This window comes from Heterocephalus glaber, unplaced genomic scaffold (assembly GCF_053883595.1).
Source record: "Heterocephalus glaber isolate CG9 unplaced genomic scaffold, H.glaber_assembly_v1.0 deba00001481, whole genome shotgun sequence".
NCBI lineage: Eukaryota > Metazoa > Chordata > Mammalia > Rodentia > Bathyergidae > Heterocephalus > Heterocephalus glaber.
Window position 1 is genome coordinate 9370046 of NW_028258317.1, and position 19095 is coordinate 9389140.

The window sequence follows — 19095 nt, forward strand, 5'->3', positions numbered from 1 at the left end:
ATACTCTGTGATAAGCAGTGAAGTTTCTTTAAGCACCACCTCCTTAAAAAGAACATGGCGTTCAGTTCATGTTGAGGGTGCTGGAGAGGCACAACAGAAGGAAGAGGCTATCCTACATTTTCCAGGGGAGACTGGGGTTCAGTGTTGTGGATGTGAAGATACGCAATGGAGCACTGCCACCAGGCTTGGATCTGAAACATGGTCCCTCTGCAATCTCGTTACACAGAAACAGAGATCCCAAGCACTGGACATAATCTCAGGGTCTTCTGGCCCCACTGGTACCTAGTCACCCCCACATGGCCCATACACTTTCAAGGCCTCTTGCTCCCCACTAAGTAGATTTCCACTGCATACTCATACTGGTGATTTCTGGCCACCTGCAGCACTACTGCATTCTTGAGTGCTGCCTACTGCTCACCCAGCAACTCCAGACCAGCCTGGGCAAAGGATTAACTTCTCTGCTAACTTATTAACTGCCTTGTTAACTGACCACACCTTCTCCCAAGGTGTGAACTTCTTCCAGGTTTACACTCTTCAGGTGCTCTTTCTCCACCCTGGTGTACCCTATCGAACTTTCTTATGTCCCATGTCATTTATCCCATTGGGTATTGTTTATATTAAATTTCCCTTATTCAACACACCATGTGACTTCTATCCCCTGATTAGATCAGGATTGCTATGCCAGGAGTACCTTGAATTTAGTAGAAATGACACTGCCTGTAGGAGCTCTATATATCCACTCTTTTTCTGTTTGTTATCCATTTTTATGCACTACTTGAATGATCTTTTCCCCTAGCTCAGTGATTTTTTTTTCCCTCTCCTCTCTTCTACCAATTCTACTACCAGTCAATACTATTGAAATTAAACTTACTACAATTATGCTATCACACACAAAAAATGATAAACTTGTGTATAAGGCAAGTACTATTCCATGTGCTTTAAATATATCATTATTCCTTTTTACAACAATTCTGAAAGGTGGATTATTTTTCCAATTTAAAGATATGTGAAACATGGCTCAGAGATGTTTAAAACTGTACCACATGGTTACTGATGTAACTAAAATCATAAATATGTTTGATTCTAAGGCTGTGCTCATTCCATTACTGCTTCAAGCAACTTTCTGCTTTAAAAGCATTTATTAGTAGCCTATTGCTTCCTGAGCCCAAAGCAGTTACGACCTTGAACATGAAATCTTCTCTGATCTTTCCTCTTCTGCTTCTTGTGACATCACTTTTGCTGGATATTTAATAATACTTGGCAATCTGTTTTGAGTTTAATACATTTATACTACACACCTTGAAATTTAAGATTAAAACTTTTTAAATATATTTATTTTTATGCCCCATCTTTATCACTTGAGCTTCTAGTTTCTATATTAATTCATTTTTATCTTTCACCCGGGGGAAAAAAATAGAGATCTGAGAAAACTAACTTCAATTAAGAGACTTTTTCCAAATACATTAATAATTAATGACAAGGAAAGGAAGAAGAAACAAATACAATAGCCCTGTGGCTTTTGTAGTAAAATAGTTTAATTTTTTTCTGAATTTCTGACAAGTATGACAAAAATACCTATACTTGTATAGATATTACTGTGGTGTAATTTCCACTAGCTATTCTACAAGAGGAAATAGTGCTTTTACTTTATTACTAAGCTATAGTATGCATGAGATTTTGTTTTGTTGTTTCCTTCTCAGTATAATTCTAGCACCTTGCACAATGGCAGGCCCAATAAACATGCAACAAATGCATGGAAAAATAATTTTTGTAATAAGTGAAATAAATTTTCTCAAGAAGGAAGTAAAATATTAATGAATATCTTACCAAAAAGGAGAGAAAGGAAAATTGTTTTTAGATATTTCTATCATCATGTAAATGTAACCTTTGGTCACTATCTAAGCCTAAAGCTTATAGGACTAAAAGAAAGTAAGAAGTTGGAAAGGAAAAATGTTTGAGTAGAAATGAAAGCTAATGTCCCGCCTACAGGTAACTGACTTATCTAATTCACAATGATTCACATTTAATACCTTAGAGCATGGAGTAATAGGGACTGGATTTATGATCCCACCTGAAAGCACATGAAACAACAACAAACCTGAGTATATATAAAACAATAGATTTCAAGGGCACTGAATATTAGTCAATAAAGAATAGCTTGTCAGTATATTTCATGCTGCTACAACAGAAAACTACAGACCAGATAACTTACAAACAGTAAAAATTTATTTCTCATAGTTCCAGAGGCTGGAAAGTGAAGTATCTGGTGGGAGCCTTGTTGCTGCATCATCCCATGGCAGAGGCAGACAGAAAGGCAAAGGGGCATATTGGCAGAGGAAGAGAAAAAGAGAGAACGTGTGTGAAGTCAAACTCACTCTCCTATAAGGAAACATTCCCACAATAACAAACCCACTTCCTTAATAGTAACATTAATCTATTCATAAAGGAGGCTCTCCCTAATGCAAATGTTTCCCATTAGGATTCACCTCCCAACAACACTGCATAAGGACCAAGTGCCAGCTTGTGAAATTTGGGAAACACATTCAATGCCATAGGGGACCATGAAGCCAAACAATAATGAGTGAGTTTTAGGATTACCTCTTTTTATGACCTTGCTAATACTTTTCATCTCACAGAACAAATACAGGGAGCACCCAGGAAGTGCTTAGTGGCTTACCAAAATTGATAATCCAAACAGATAATCTAAAACAAAAGAAAAAAAAAAAGCACACAACAGATGACTAGAAAGAACTGCACATCCAGATCTCTAGATCTCCAGAGGATCCTCTTTGAATAATTTGAAGACCTTTTAACTTATACTTCAAGAAAACTGCCACTAATGTAAAGAAAAACTTGAAAATGAGAGTGATCATACCTAGATCTCACACAGAGGTGGAATAGTGCCTGCTCAAGTAATCAGATTTATGTAACCTCACAATTCACGGGGCAAAATGAAGGGGGCCTCAATAAGCCTACACTAAATGTGGCTTTTGTCCCATTCAACAAATCTTAAAAGCTAGCTCTAAGAAGAGCAAATTGTTTTTCATAATTTGACTATTCCAGAACAACACCCAAAAATATAAAGTTACAAAAATACGCAGTATTCAGCAAGGTAAAAAAATCACAATACCCAACATCCAAACAAACATTGCCATTCATGAAAAAACTTTAAAAAACAAGTTTCAAGTGTCTGAAATTAAAAATATAATATATCACATTAATGATTTTTAATTTTAAAAGATAGATTTAAAAACACAGAAATACAAAAAAACTAAAATGAAACAAAAACGAATCAAAGGATTTTTTTTTAAATTACAGAAAAATCAGAATGCCTTAGTACAACTTAAAAATGCTTAATATGTGTGTAATTAGAATTCCAAAGAAGGTGAAAATATTTTTAGAAATAATGGTACAAATTTTTAAATTTAATGATCACTGTAAATGTATAGACAAATGAATCTCAATGAACATAAAGTGTAATGAACACTGAAAAAATACATACAGGAACACTATAATCAAATTGCTCAAAATAACTGACAAAAAGAAAATATTAATAATATCTAAAGAGATGTTCACAGAAGAACTGGAACAGATTTCTTATCCAAAAACACTACGAAATAGATGGAAGTCAAACAATACAAAGTGCTGTAAAAAAAAAAACAACAAAAAAAACTAAAAACCAAGAACCAAGGAACATAGATTACTCAACAGAAATAACTTTAACTGCATCTTACAGATTTTGATATATTATTGTTCCATTTATTCAGTGATATATTTTTCAAAAAACTTGAAATGTTCTCTTCTCCATTGATTATTTAGTAGTATGCTTTTTAATGAACAACTGGAAGTAACTATTGCTGATTTCCAATTTTATTTTCCATGTTGTTCTATTAGCTGCTAGTTCTGTCCATTCACTGAGTGTGAACAAGTTGAAATATGGTGATGACTAGCCTCATTTCGTAGTATTCCCTTACATTTTATTGTTTTCCCATATGTCTTCCTTTGGATATTGCTACGTCTATGAATGTTCTCTCAGTAGAACTCAGAATCATTTGAAAATAATTTAAATGATTTAAACATGATTCTCAGTTCAAACTTTGTAGTGAGCTTTGACTCTTTTGTCTTCTCCATTCTTTTTTCTGGTCAAACAGGTGCTATTGATTTTTCCTTGGTAATAACTTAAGCATCATTTTTCTGATTTCTTCCTCTTCAATCAGTTTTACACACCATTATCAAATTACAGTACTAAAACAATACTCTCCTTTTGCTAAATTTTTAGTAGGCCCAAATTCTTCTAATATAATTTCTTAATTCCTCTGTTTGCTGCCTGCTTTTCAAGATTAATTTTCTGTTCTCTAACACAAATCTTCTGTTCCAGCCAGACCAATTGCCTTCTGTTCTTTAAACTAACATAATAGTACATTGATTAGAAACTTTTAGTGTAAAACTCAGAAATTTTGCATAGTGAAAAACAAGGGAAGATCATGTAATGAAAAATATCAAGGGTAAATTTGTAAGCAAAGATGAATCCAGGTTTTGAGTTATGAGAAAATCTATTTTCTGGTTTTTGGGCTCTATTTTCTTTCGTGTTGGCTTTGTTTATAGAACAGTTCCCTTTGCCTATAGGAAAACTGGCTGTCAGGCAATTACATCTTCTAGGGTTAGCAGTTCCTGTAGAGAGTATCAATAGATTTAGAAAAGATCCCGTGATTCTTTATTATGGAATAATTTAATCATAGTTATCTCATGAATTACTTATAAAGTGGTATCAAATCAGCTTGAGCCATCTGATCTACAACAGTAGATCCCTAAGAAAACTTCAAGTTCTATTAGGAGAAAAGACAGAAGGTAAAACAAGAGATTTCTACTACCAACACATTGTGAATTCACAATAGCCAGGACTTGGCTGCAATTAGAGCCTCCTGCATGTGGCTATCACATACCACATTTGCAACAGATATTTGATGAAGGCCAGTCTTTATTTTTCGATTGCAGGCTTTCTCTATTGTTATACTTTCCTCTTAGAGCGCCTCTCAACTTTGCTATGTCCTATTACAAATTGACACTTGAATTTTTTCTTCTTTACATTATATTTTCTAACCATTCCAGCTATCAGCATTTTAAAGAGCTTATCCTGTTTTAATCTCTTATAATTTTATCCTGTAGTTTGTTATTATTTTCATGTCTCACATTTATTCTTTGCACATATGTCTAGTTGTAATTAAATTAAAAGAGTGTAAAGACAGAAAATTGTGTTTATGCTTAGATGATATTTTCCATGGTAATAAGTGTTTTATTCTTCAGTTTGAATGCAAATATGTGTATGCAAACATGTGTAGCCATGATTAGAAAAGTTTATTTTATAGTCATAAAAGATTAACATATTAAATTACTATTAAAGTATTTACTCAAATATTATAGTATCAAAATCATAAAGTAAAATCAATTGAAAATATAAAGAGAAGTGGTGAAATTAAAAATTCCTATTGGGAGCTTTAGCATTATTTTAAAATTTCATATAAATTTGTGTATTATAATAAAGTTGATTAGTTAATAAATCTCTAATATTTATCTGGCACAGAGTATATTATCTCTTCACTACTTGTAGAAAACTATCAGATCTTTTATTCTGATGTTTTTATCTGACATCTTCTTTAGAACACTTATCTTTATGGCAGACCGTCATTCTCTGATTTTCATATTTGTCACTTTTGCCACAATTAAAATATTACTCAATATAAAATTAGACATGTTTTTTCTATACCCTAAATATGATAGCCTCTGCAATTTATAATGTAGGTCTTTTTTTAAATCTCTATTCACTCACTCTCAATAAGTAAGGCTATGGTTTATACAGACAGGACCCCTTCACTGAATAAAATAATGGACCTATAATAAAACATTTAGTACAATGTATTCTTATTCTTGTAATAGAAAATCTTAAACTACAGTTTTGAATCTATACTTAAGAATAGCAGAATATAACACAAATTAAGATTATGTATATTTACCCTTAAATCTTGGCACTGCTTTCTTGTATATGAGTTTGTCATTATAAATATTTACATTTGAATGCAAGTATGCATATTTGAAAATCCATACTTATACACACATTATTGCTGCAGCTATACCACCTGAGTGCTTCATGTCAGCCAGTAATGATTTTTAGAGTTGGTTAAACTATTCAAAAACATAGCTTTTAATAGTAGTTAATGGCAGAGAACAAGGCATAGAGAAAGGCAGCTGTAAATAAACCTCTAGGAATCACTGTGAATATGCTACACATGCGTGGATATGTGCCTCTTAAAAGCAACTCTTTGTGAGAAATGCATATTTTAATGAACAGAACATTCAAATATAGCTTTACATTCTCATTTGTCTTCAGAAATTTAAATTATGGTTCCATAGTTAGTGCTGAATTGGGCTTTTTTTATGATGATGCTCCCTTACCTTTTAATTAGCTGAGCTTCATGACATGTTTTGGTTTTTTTGTTTGTTTGGTTGGTTTTTTGGGGGGCGGTTTGAGACAAGGTCTCGCTCTGTCGTTCAGGCTGCCCTTGCACTCACTATGTAGTTAGTCTGGAACTCACAGGGATCCTCCAGGCTCAGCCTCTAGGGTGCTAGAATTACGGGCGTGGCCACATGCTACACGCCTGGCTTCATGATATGCTTTTGTAGCCATAGAAAATTGACAAAATCTGTCCTTTCACTTCTGCAATTTCAATTAGAATTCCTTCATGTGTAAATACCGAATAGTTTCTCTGGTGTGAAAGTGTAAATGAGGATCAAAATGTATAATAGATAATATGAAATGGGAAGAAAAGGTCCAAAGGGGAAAGGGAAGGGGAAGTGGGAGGGGTAGGGGAAAGGAAAAAATATGAGAAAAGGAAAAAACAGAAACAAAGTTTATAAATAGGGAGGGGTGGAGAGGTTCAAGGGATAACAGGGGAATGGGGAAAAATATAAGAACCAAGATATGCCATGTAAATGTATAAATTCCCAATGATGAATGTCATCATATTGTGTATCTAAAATGTACCAATAGCCGGGGATTTAGCTCAGTGGTTCTATTGCCTGCCTCACGAGCGCAAGGTCCCGAGTTCAATCCCAGGTCCCAAAATAAAATAAAATAAAATGTAGCAATAAACTTAATGAATTAAAAATATTCCTTCATCTTTCGCTTTTCTTTTTTTTTTTTTAAACAGTATTCTTTACTCTTTTTCAGTACAAGGGATCAAACTCAGGACCTTGCTTTTACAAGGCTGGCCGCAGAACCACTGAGCTAAATCCCTGTCCCTCATCTTTCATTTTTCTGAGGGCATGTAGCATACCAACTTGGAGTTACAGATTGTTAATGACCTACATTTAGATTTTTATTATACAATGTGCATAAATTGGGAGAAAATCAGGAGCTTTGCTGAATTTAAATTTTTTCTTATTAGCTTTTTCTTTACTCTATTGGTCTGTTTTAAACTGCGGGCCGACTCAGACTTTTGTTCCATTGCTCAGAATCTACCTTCAATTCCTTAAGTTTGTGGGACATCCTTGGCCATAGAGTTGTGAGCTTGGATAGCTCTATCACTAACCAATCCATTTTAACCCCAGGGTCAAGTTTCTCAACACTAATACTCTGCCTTGGTTCTGAAATGTTTCCCCTAGAGACCACATTAAAAATACTTTCTTAAGGTAATATCTCAAAAGCTTCCCCAAAGTGCACCTTGGGCAATTTAAAAAAGAAAATCAGTATTTAGAGAGTGGATTGGAAAGGTTCGGTTTTTACCACTGTCGTATTTTAAACAGTGCACTAGATATCCTTACAATACTTTCAACCACTCCCAAATAAAAATTAGCAAAGAGTTCCTATTTTAGGTTTTTAAATCTTCATAAGAAAATCAGAACAAGATAACAGTATGCAGACTTAGAATCTTATTACGTTTATTCATAAATTGTCCTGGATGACAAACTAAAAGGGTTTATTTTCAGATCTGCAATGACAAATCCTTCCTATTGTCTTTCATTCATAAGATCTAGCCTAAGTTTGAGCAGTAAATGGTTATTTTTGATCCCTTTCATTGATCCATTTCATTGTACACTAAACATAATATTTTTTGAAAAGAATAACTTGCACAAATTGTGAAGATATAACCAAGGAAAAATTGTCATGAAAATATATTATTTCTTTAAAAGAATTTATATTAAACTCCTTTCTGGGTTAGTTTGTGTTCTACCAATGATATTGATTATTTGTACATTTTAAGCATCCTTTATACTAAAGAAAAATACTAATATCAGCCCTAAGGTGCTGTTCCAGTTACAATGTTCACTACAGTGTTTCATGAAGTTAGGTGAAGACACATGCTATCAGCATAACTTTTAATTATGACATACTGACAGTATTTTTTCATGCCTTTATTTTATAAAATTAAAAAACAAAAACATGTTATTTTTAAAATTTACATCAACAGAGTAATTGACTTTTCAAATTTAATTCAGTTACATTCAGAAAACGTGATTTGCATCACTTGAATGTATTAATTTTATTGAGACTTGCCTTATGGCTCTAAGTATTACTTGTCTTAGTAAATATCTCAAGTGAATTTGTAAAGATGTATACTATGTTCTTGTTTCATGAATTCTTTAAATATCAATTAGATCAATTTGTCTGTATTTTTATTGATTTTTTATATCTGTCATTAAGCAAGAGGCGTTACAATATTATAAATATGGATTTGCCTGTTTATTTTTTCATTTTTTAGTTTCAGCTTCATGTATTTTGAAACTCTGTTATTAGGTACACAAATGTTTAATTGTTCTTTCTCTTGGTGAATTGATCCTTTTTTTCATTATGATTACTCAGAAATATATTTTTTTAGTATTAATATAGCCTTTTGATCTTTCTTGTGATGTATTTTAGCTTGGTAAATCCATCCTTTTAGTTTTAAGTGGTTTCTCAGTGTTTAATAGGTATTTCTTTTTCTTTTTTTTTTTTTTTTTTTTGGTACCGGGCATTGAACTCGGGTCCTTGCGCTTGCAAGACAGGCGGTGGAACCACTGAGCTAAATCCCTGGCCCCTAATAGGTATTTCTTATAAGCTTTGTATTAGGTTTTTTTAAATTGTGCCATAAGAAATTAGCACATTGCCTTAATTAGCACATTGCTCTATTAAGTCACAGTCCTGTCAATCAGGAGTACAATAATTCTGAGCTGGGTTCTCTGCTTAGGGTTTCCAGTATTGATATTGAGAAAAGGAGTCAGTCATGTTTGCTTCCAGGAATGAATTTGGGAGTATTGCTTCCCTTTCAATTTCATTGAAGAGTTTAAACAGTAGTGGCACCAGTTCCTCTCTAAATGTGTTGTAGAATTCAGCAGTGAAGCCATCAAGGCCCGGCTTTTCTTAGTTGATAAGTTTTTAATTACATTTTCAATTTCATTGGTTGATATTGGGTTGCTCAGAATTTTTAGGTCTTCTTCATTCAACTTTGGTAATTCATATGTATCTAGGAATCTGTCCATTTCTTCTGTGTTTTCCATCTTATTGGCATATAGGTTTTGGAAGTAAGTATTGATGATCCTCTGGATTTCTGCTGGGTCTGTTGTAATTTCACCCTTTTCATTCCTAATTGCATGGATTTGGGCCTTTTCTTTCCTTTTTCTGATAAGGTTAGCTAAAGGTTTGTCAATTTTGTTGATTCTTTTGAAGAACCAACTCTTGGCTTCATTGATTTTTTGTATCGTTCTTAGTCTCCATTGCATTGATTTCTCCTCTGATCTTTATAATTTCCTCCCTTGTATGAGCTCTGGGGTTGTCCTGCTCTTCTTTTTCTAGAAGCTTGAGGTTCAGCCTCAGGTTGTTTAATTGGGCTCCTTCTGCTTTCCTAATATGCATATTCCCTGCTATGAATTTCCCTTGTAAAACTGCTTTTATTGTGTCCCATAGATTCCGATATGTTGTATTGTCATTGTCATTTAATTGAAGGAACTGTCTGATTTCTTCTTTAATTTCCTCTGTGACCCATTGGTTATTCAGAAGTGTGTTGTTCAATTTCCCCGTGTTTATGAAATTTTTCCACTTTCTGTTGCTATGGATCTCCAATTTCATCTCACTATGGTCTGATAATATACAGGGGACAACTTCAATTCCTTTGCACTTACTTAAACATGTTCTATGTGTGAGTAGGTGGTCTATTTTGGAGAATAACCCATGTGCAGCTGAGAAGAATGTGTATTCTGATTTTGTGGGGTGGAAAACTCTGTAAACATCTGTTAAGTTCATTTGTTCAAGAGTTCGATTGAGTTCTATTATTTCATTACTTATTTTTTGTCTAGTTGATCTATCTATTTGTGACAGTGGCGTGTTGAAGTCCCCCACTACAATTGTATTATTGCATATATGGCTTTTCATGTCCGTTAATATTTGTTTTATATATTTGGGTGCACTAGTGTTTGGTGCATAAATATTTATGATTGTCATCTCTTCCTCTTAGATTCTTCCCTTTACAAGGATGTAGTGTTCTTCTTCATCTCTCATCCGTGTTGGTTTGAAATCTACTTGATCTGCCAAGAGGATAGCTACTCCTGCTTTTTTTCAGGTTCCTGTCACATGAAGTATTGTTTTCCACCCTTTAACTTTCAGTCTATGAGTTTCCTTTGGAATTAAGTGTTTCTTCTATGCAGCATATTGTTGGATTTTGCTTCTTGACCCATTCTGCCAGTCTATTTCTTTTGATTGGTGAATTGAGACCATTAACATTGATGGTTATAACTGAAACGTATTGACTTGTCATTGTCATGACTTTTTCTTTTTGTTGGTTTCTCCCCCTTTACATTTAATTTTTTGTCATGCCATATGGATTCATTTTGCTTTGCTTCCCAGGGTTGTGATCCTCATTGTCTGTTCCTAGGCTATTGTGTAAAATTCTTTGGAGTGCTGGTTTGGTATTCACGAAGTTCCTAAGGTGCTCTTTGTCATGAAAGTATCTTATTTCTCCATCAATTTTGAAAGATAGTTTTGCAGGGTACATCAATCCTGTTAGAGGCTGTTTTCTTTTAGGGCTTGGAATATGTCACTCTAAGCTCTTCTTGCCTTGATGGTTTGTGTTGAGAAGTCTGCTGTGATTCTGATGGGCTTTCCTTTGTATGTGATTTGTTTCTTTTCTCTAACTGCTTGTAGAACTTTGTTCTTCTGTTGAGTTTCTGGAATCTTAACAATTATATGCCTATGTGTAGATTTTTTTTGATCAAGGCTATTTGGAGTCCTATATGCCTCACTTATCTGTATGTCAAGCTCTTAAAAAATATGGAACACGTCACGAATTTGCTTTCAGTTTTGTACATAATATAAACCCTGCTGTACATTAGTACTTGTCAATAAAACATGCAGATATTTAGATAAGGATATTTATATAAAATTAAAGATATTTAGAAAATATATATATTTGCCTTTATCATTACCATGGTTTTCTACATGTTCATCTATATTCATATTCTATCTAGTATCCTTTCATTTTTTTCTTAAAAGAATTTTAAAATATTTTTAAAAGCAATGATAGCTTGCTGAGATGAATTCTTGTATGTTTGAAGAAGCCTTTATATTACTTTTGTTATTAAAGCAGTGCTAAGGAAAATTTATAGCACTATTTTTCTTAAAGACAGAAAAGAGGAAAACTGAAATCAATAATCTAAATTTCTACCCCAAGAAAACTAGAGAAAGAAGACCAAAATAAACCCAAAGCAAAAAAAGGAAGAAAATAATAGAGATCACAGCATAAACTAATAGGAACAGAAGATAATTAATAGAATCAAATACTGGTTCTTAAGAAATTGATTAAGTCCTTAGAAAATCCAACAAACCTAAAGAGGAAACAAATTAACAATATCAGGATTATTGGCAAAAAAATTAGAATAAGTATAGTACACCAATTTTCACACATTATCTAGGGAAAAAAAAACTAAAGGAATGATAATATGCACTGTTACCAAGGACATAGGGAAATAAACCTTCTAATATTTTACTAGCAAAATTATACATAGCCACAAATTGTTTTGTAAAAACATGTAGAAAAACACACCTTTGTATCAGTAATCTATATGTTAGGAATTCATAATTTAGTGATGTAATCCTAAATTTAACATAAAAAGGTGTTTATTGGAGTCAGCTTACAATAAAAAATCTAATTGATAAGGGAGATTAATTTTTTTATACAGTCATATTATAGACTAACATGCAACTGTTAAAAATGGAGGACAACTTAAAACATTTGGCATTAGGTGTGGTGGTGCATGCCTGTAATCCTAGCACTCAGTAGGCTGAGGCAAAGGAATCACTGCAAGGCCAACCTGGGCTACATAGTGAGTTCAGGGCCAGCCTGAACTGCAGAGTGAAACCCTGTTTCAAAAAAAAAAAAAATTTGGCTAAGAATGATATGCAGAAGATATTTTGCAAATTGGCTAGATGAATTTCAGTGTTGTGTTCAATATTACTGATCACAATTTTTAAGTAAATTAAGCATAAACACCCTGAATATGTGGCTATGTGCATGTATATATTTACTTTCAAGGGGAATGATATAGTAATAAGTTGCACCAACCTATAAACTTATCTATTACAATTGACTAGCTCAGGTGTTTGAGACCATTAAATTGTTTTATTTGTTACAAGAAGCACAAATTTCTTTATAATTATAAAAAAGAAGTAAAAAGACAACCAATAAAAAATTAAAGAAAAGATTTTGGAGTAAATTAGAATAAGTTAATGAAGTTATATAAGCATCAACTGACACATTTGAACAGTTAGGAAAATAATACATATTCTATTATATTGTTGATGAAATTTAATGAAATAACACACATAAGGCATATGACTCTCTTCACTCTAGCACTCAAAAAGTGTTGGTTTGGTGGCATTGTGGAAAATAATGTGAAGCTTCTGCAAAAACTAAAAATAGAATTGTCATATAATCCATCAATCTCACTAGTGGGTACATACTCAAAGGAAAGAAAATGAGTATATCAAAAAAAATCTTAATGCCAAGTATTGGAATCAACCTAAATGTTGATAAATGGATAAAATAAATGTATATATACACCATATAATACTATTCAGCTGTAAACAATGATGAAATCCTGACATTTACAACAGCATGGACTCATCTAGGGGACATTATATTAAATAAAATATTACATAGACACAAACATAAATACCCTATATGGTCTCACACATACATAGAATCTAAAAATTTGACCACACAGAAGTAGAGAACAGAACAATGGAAACCAGACTGGGGAAGGGAGAAGAGACAGAAGATTAGGGAGAGGTTAGTCATTAAGTGAAAAATTACAAGTAGACAGGAGGAATGAGTGCTAATATTCTGTGGACAGGAGGGTGACTACAATTAATAATGTAGCCAGATGAAAGATTTTTAATTCTCTTACCAGATATGATAATCATGCAAACTGATAGAAATACTAATTACTCTGATTTGATCATTACATAATGTTTACATCTATGAAATTATCACATAGAACCTCCCAAATGTGCAGTTAGTATTCGTCAATTTAAAAGTGGAAAAGGGAACATAAATTGTAGGGGACAGGGGAAGGGGACGTTACCAGAACCTCTGCAGTGAGTCCTGGTCTCCTGCGAGCCACGGCAGCACACGGCGAATTACAGGAAAGGTAGAAAAATGAGACTGAGAAGAAACTGAGCTTTGGGTCTGATCAGTGCTGCTCTGGGCAGCAAAGACAAAGCCCCCAGCTTACCACACCTTTTATTCAGTACATTGGGAGAAACAAATGTAACAAATGACTTGCAGAGAGTTCAATAGTTCACATTGGGATAAACAAGGTGTAACGGAAGGCTTGCAGAGAGTTCAGTACATCTCCGGCAAACAAGATGTTAATCAGTCCAAGAACAATGAGGAACTGAGCAGATGTTTGTTCTCCCAGGATGTTTCTTGTCCTGGAGAATCACAGCATCACTGGATCAGTGAAGTCTCAGTTGTGACCGGAGGCCAAACTGGAGTTATTCTGTAGCTGGGCTGTAGGCAAGAGAACTAGGCTAACCAAATGATTTATCCCTAGAATTATGTAGCATTGCTCCCAACAATAAATATTAGTTATATATATGAAATGTAGACAGCTAAGGACTGAGAATTTACTAGCTGCTTGTATTTACAAGGAGAAGGAAGCAAAAAGGAAAGCTAAACATAGGAAGTTCTCATACTGTCATATGATAGCACACTAAGCACTGATATGAGATGGTAGGAATTCCTGAATTCAATCACTGTCCTATTATTTATTTCCTGTATGATTTGGGATACTTTTACCTTTCTGTTTAGGTATCTTCAGACAATTATGCCTTAGAAAGTGGGAAATAAATAAATGGCCCCTGAATTGATAGGAAAAATGTCATTTAAAAACCTGAAAGGAGAAATTGCAATCTGATAGTGACTGAGATAGGAAAAAATTGAGAGTGAGAACATGAAAGTAGCAGAATTAGCATCCTCACTGGAATATTTCCTAAAGGAAGACAAGAGAAGAAACTGCAAGATAGGAGAACTATTTACTTTTCAAAACAGAGCCATGCAAGGGTGAGCATAGAAATCAAAAGAATGAAGGAAGTATAGGTAAACACAACCACCAAATATCTATAGAACTGGGAAATAGTGAAATCCAAGACGCAGTCCAGCAGGGTTTGCCTGTGGTAAGAAAGATTACCTTTCAACTCAATCTGTGGGAGAGAGAAAAGAATAAAATAGGAAGAGAAAGGGAAACAAATTATCTTGACAATGTATATCTCATTTTATGAGGAGTACAGAATAAGAATTATTTTTTCTCCTCCAACCTGATTAACATTTCTTTAGGGACTATATTTACTTAACTGTTTGCTGATGGTTGACTCCTTGATTCCTCTTTCTCCAGAGGAAAAATATACAACAAAATCAGGTTCTTGCAAAAGCCCTAATGGTATATCAGTACTACACTTTAATGTTCCAGTAAGTAGGGGTAATTATTTCTGCACAGTTTTGCCATGAGAACCCTGATTTCTGGCTGTCAGAGGCAGCAATCTGAGATGTCATGTTCTGTACTGTAGGTAGAGAAAAAATATTGTTGATGAATAGATGTTTTACCTGCAGAAGGAAGCATCACTCTGGTGGGAGAATTACAGGTTCTTCGCGCTTGAGCAGCCATTAATATCAGTCATTCTTATCGCTTCTCAGTCTTTTGGCTAAGATCAAATGTAATATCAGTCATTCTTAAAGTTTCAAGCTTAAAATTTCTGTTTGAACTATGTGAGACAATGACCAAGTTTTTGTAGACAGTTCTTAACTCCTCATAATTACTTTTTCATTGTTGTACAGATTCTTTGAAAGAAAACTCATCAATTTGATCAAAACTGTTATCCTGCTGCTATTCAGAAAAATATTCAATCTCCAGTTTTTTACAATGCAATGCTTTAGCCAGCTAACTCTCTTCTTTTCAAAATGAATTGCTGAGTGATCACCAGGAAACATTTGTTTTCTTTGCCTTTTTTTCTTTATTATATTACAGCTATTTATAATTTTGGCACATGTTGGATCTATTTGTTTTGGGGGACAGTAATTCTCAACTTGTTAGATGTCAGATGTACCTAGTTTTGGTGTCACAACATCAAAGAATGAAGTTGAGAACCAAAGGTGAAAGTAAGGAAAGTTTTATTGGAAATAAAGAAAAGAAAAATAGCTCCTGGACTTCCAAGAGGGGTCCAGAGTGGGTGGGGGGGGGTAATTATACAGCAAAATTATGTGGCTACAACATGGGTCACATAACAACCTATATGATTACAAGTATAGTCACTTAATATTTATCCCACAGGGAAATGAGTCATGTGGCAAGGATATATGGCAAGAACAAAGGTATTCATGGAAAGGAATGAATCCAGATGTTCTGGTCACCCACTTATGCATCTGATTCCTTTCTGGGCTCACAGAACCAGGTGATGCTGATTACAATATAGTCTCAAACCCCTGTTTATCTCTAGGGAGGCTCTCAGGCCTGGACTTGCATATTAATTAATTGCATATTAATTTCTATCTAACATAGCTATCTATAATATTATGATGCTGGAAAAGAAAATATGATTTAAGCTATATATTTTCCCTTGATTTCAAACTCCTAGGAAAATATGAGAAAATTTAAGATTTAAAGATTGCTAAGGCTTCACAGACAAGAGAATATAGGAAGTAATCTTCCAGTGTTTGTATGTGTAATGTATATATCCAGACTTCAACAAAATCTCCAGTTATTGCCCTGCTTACATTCCCTGTCAATCAAAGTAAAATGTTCCATTGTGAAGAGGGGTGGAATTGAAGACTTTGAAACATTTTAAAGAGATAATAATTTTTTATGAATTATATAATTTTATAATTATTTACAATTATAAAATTATATAATTTTGATTTAGTTCTTTGAGATGAATTCAACTGAAGTATCTGATTGTCATTTTGAATGTCTCCTTAACCTCAAGAGAACAATAAAATCTCCCAAACGACTTTGCTATGTCATAATTTTACTCTTCCTTTCTATTTCTGCATGTATCACAGATACATTTGCCAGAAACCACACAGTAATTTGGGCAGAGAAGTATTACTATAAAGAATTACTAATTTTTACACAGAATTATCTAAGAGGAAGTTTTAAACTTACCCAAATACACCAAGGTTGAGGATATATAGTCAGGGAAGGAACAGATTTAGAGAGGGGGGCTCCTCCCTACAGTGGGGACTCAGACTTCAGTGAAGAAATTAAGTGGTACTCTACTGAATCATAGAGAAAATATCCTAGTTGTCCTATTTTCCAGGAAGTTGCACACTAGTGTTGCTATTTAAGTTTTTGGAAAGATACCAGAGGTACTGGCTAGCCTAACCAGGAGAATTTCAACAGAAAACTTACCAAAAGGCCAACATTCACAAGGCTCCAGGAAGCAGCATGGAGGCCCCTTGGAATTCATGCTGAGAAGTCTGCAGAATTCAACCAGAAGCTGAAATGCATGGAACTTACTTCTAAGAAACCATCTGTAGTGTCTAGGAGCATTACAAAGCCACATGCTTAATGCATCACAGAGGAGCTTCACTGGATGACACCCATGCTAGGTGAGATCCACACAAACAGGAAGAAGCACAGCAGACCCAGGAAGAGAAGCCCTTCTTCCTTCAGTGTCCCTCTTGCATGGTGAGGTTAGTACTGTGGCAGCTGATGAAGAAAAAAAATTCCCATATCACTGACAGGGCAATGAAGGGTTGATTTAGATCAAAGAGGTTCAATCTCATGAACCAATATCCAAATGAACAAATTAGTAAAACATTTACCTTCATTTAAGGTGTCAAGATTCAACTATTGATTGCCTCAAAGGATACAAGTCTCCTGAGGAATAATAAGGTATATGTTTCACACCACTAAAATGATGATATTTACAAGGAAAAGCTTGTCACTTAGCTTACATTTAGGTTAAAGAACAACATGAAAAGGATATGGCTTTTACAATACAACTCTTTTTTGTTTTGTTTTTTTGGTACCAAGGATCAAACTCGGGACTGTGTGCTTGTGCAGCTGGAACCAGAAACACTGAACTAAATCCCAGGCCCGCACAATACAACTCTTAAAGCAGTAGTAGTTTTATATAATTAGTATATTGGGAAGTATAAAGCATCACTATATATTTCTACCCAGCTAGCAGCATTCCAATTATCTGGCAAAGAGTCAACATTTTCCTAATAGTTTCTTTGCACCAGTAGTTCTATAGCAAGGGCACAATGAGGGTTAACTCCATCAAGTCTGGAATTCACCCAAGTCATTTTGCTTAAGTACCTACAAGATACTGATCCTTGACCAAAACATGAAACATACCAATTAATAGTGTTATCATGGCTTGCAATCATGAATCTCAGGAGTCTCTAGGTCATTCATGCATCTTGTCAGCATTGTTTATCGCTAATAATGACAGTGGTGATTTATATCTGATCTTGGCATGACCTTCATGGCCAGTGGGTGGAGTAGCCCTTGCTTGCAAAAGCTTGTTACATAACAAAAATATGCCTGTCTGACCAGTGAGATACAAGAAACTCTGGCTGAAAGTCTATTGGAGTTCTTTGATTCCAGGGTGTTCAGTGCCCTTGTCAGGGCTTTCTGGTGTGAAAGAAAAGTGTTCCTCATATGGCCTTTGTAGAGTGAAGCTGCATCTGGCTTCTCAAGACCCTTTGCTGAAAGACAGCCTTTGGCTGTCATGCATATCCTTTTTAATGAAGTTGCTATAGTATATTCTTTCCTTAAAACAAACTGCATATTTATAAACATTGTCTTTTTGAGTCCTACCTTCTTTATCAGTTGGACTCTGTCTCACTGCCATTGTTAGTGCTACAAGACTGGTTTACAGTATGTTAATTGCCAGACCTCACAAGCTAAATGCAAAAACATTCCAAATGTAGAATACGTTTTAACTCAGAGAGAGCCACATAGAAAACTCAGAAGTTTTCCATTTGGCACCTCTCCTTTGCCCTTGCTTGAAATTTCTCTAGATTTGACAACTATTAACAGAATCCAACAGCACATCATGTTGCCTTTAATATTTCCAAGCCAATAAGTTTTTGTCATTTTTATAATGAAACTCAAATGATGAAATGTCTTGGTTTTGGGCTGCATTTTTCCTTTTTCTGAAAAGCCAAATATTGAGAACAGTTTTAAACAAATGATACTTATATTTCTCATGTAGCATAACAAAGTCCTATCATGAACTTCACTTCCTTATTGAACATCTGAGGAGTCCAGTGGAGGTTCTTGGTTTCTGCAAGGGGCCATCCCCTCCCAATATAAGTCATTAGCTCCTCCTGCACAGACATATATCTTTCATTATGCAGATTATTTCCTAAAACTGTGCTTATTAATACTTAGTTGAAATTAAGATGTATTGTACATTTTTCAATATTATGCTATTTTAATAACATTAAAATCATGTTTATTTTCTTTTAAAAATACCAATAAAAGGTAAGATTTTGCTTTGTACTTAAATAATAAATTTATGTTGAGATTTAAGTTGATCAATTGGATATACTTTTCTACTAG

The 19095-nt window shown here is 34.1% G+C and overlaps 1 long non-coding RNA gene across 1 annotated transcript in view; it reads right to left on the minus strand.

The window, feature by feature from the left end:
* Positions 1–11443: 11443 nt before the first annotated feature.
* Positions 11444–19095, minus strand: part of LOC110349978 (uncharacterized) — a 259222-nt gene continuing 251570 nt past the window's right edge. Inside the window, exons 9-11 of the long non-coding RNA XR_002396213.2 lie at positions 16930–17229; positions 15129–15226; positions 11444–14036 (exon numbers count right to left, since the gene is read on the minus strand). This is a non-coding gene — a long non-coding RNA (uncharacterized LOC110349978). The remainder of the gene's footprint in view (positions 14037–15128; positions 15227–16929; positions 17230–19095) is intronic.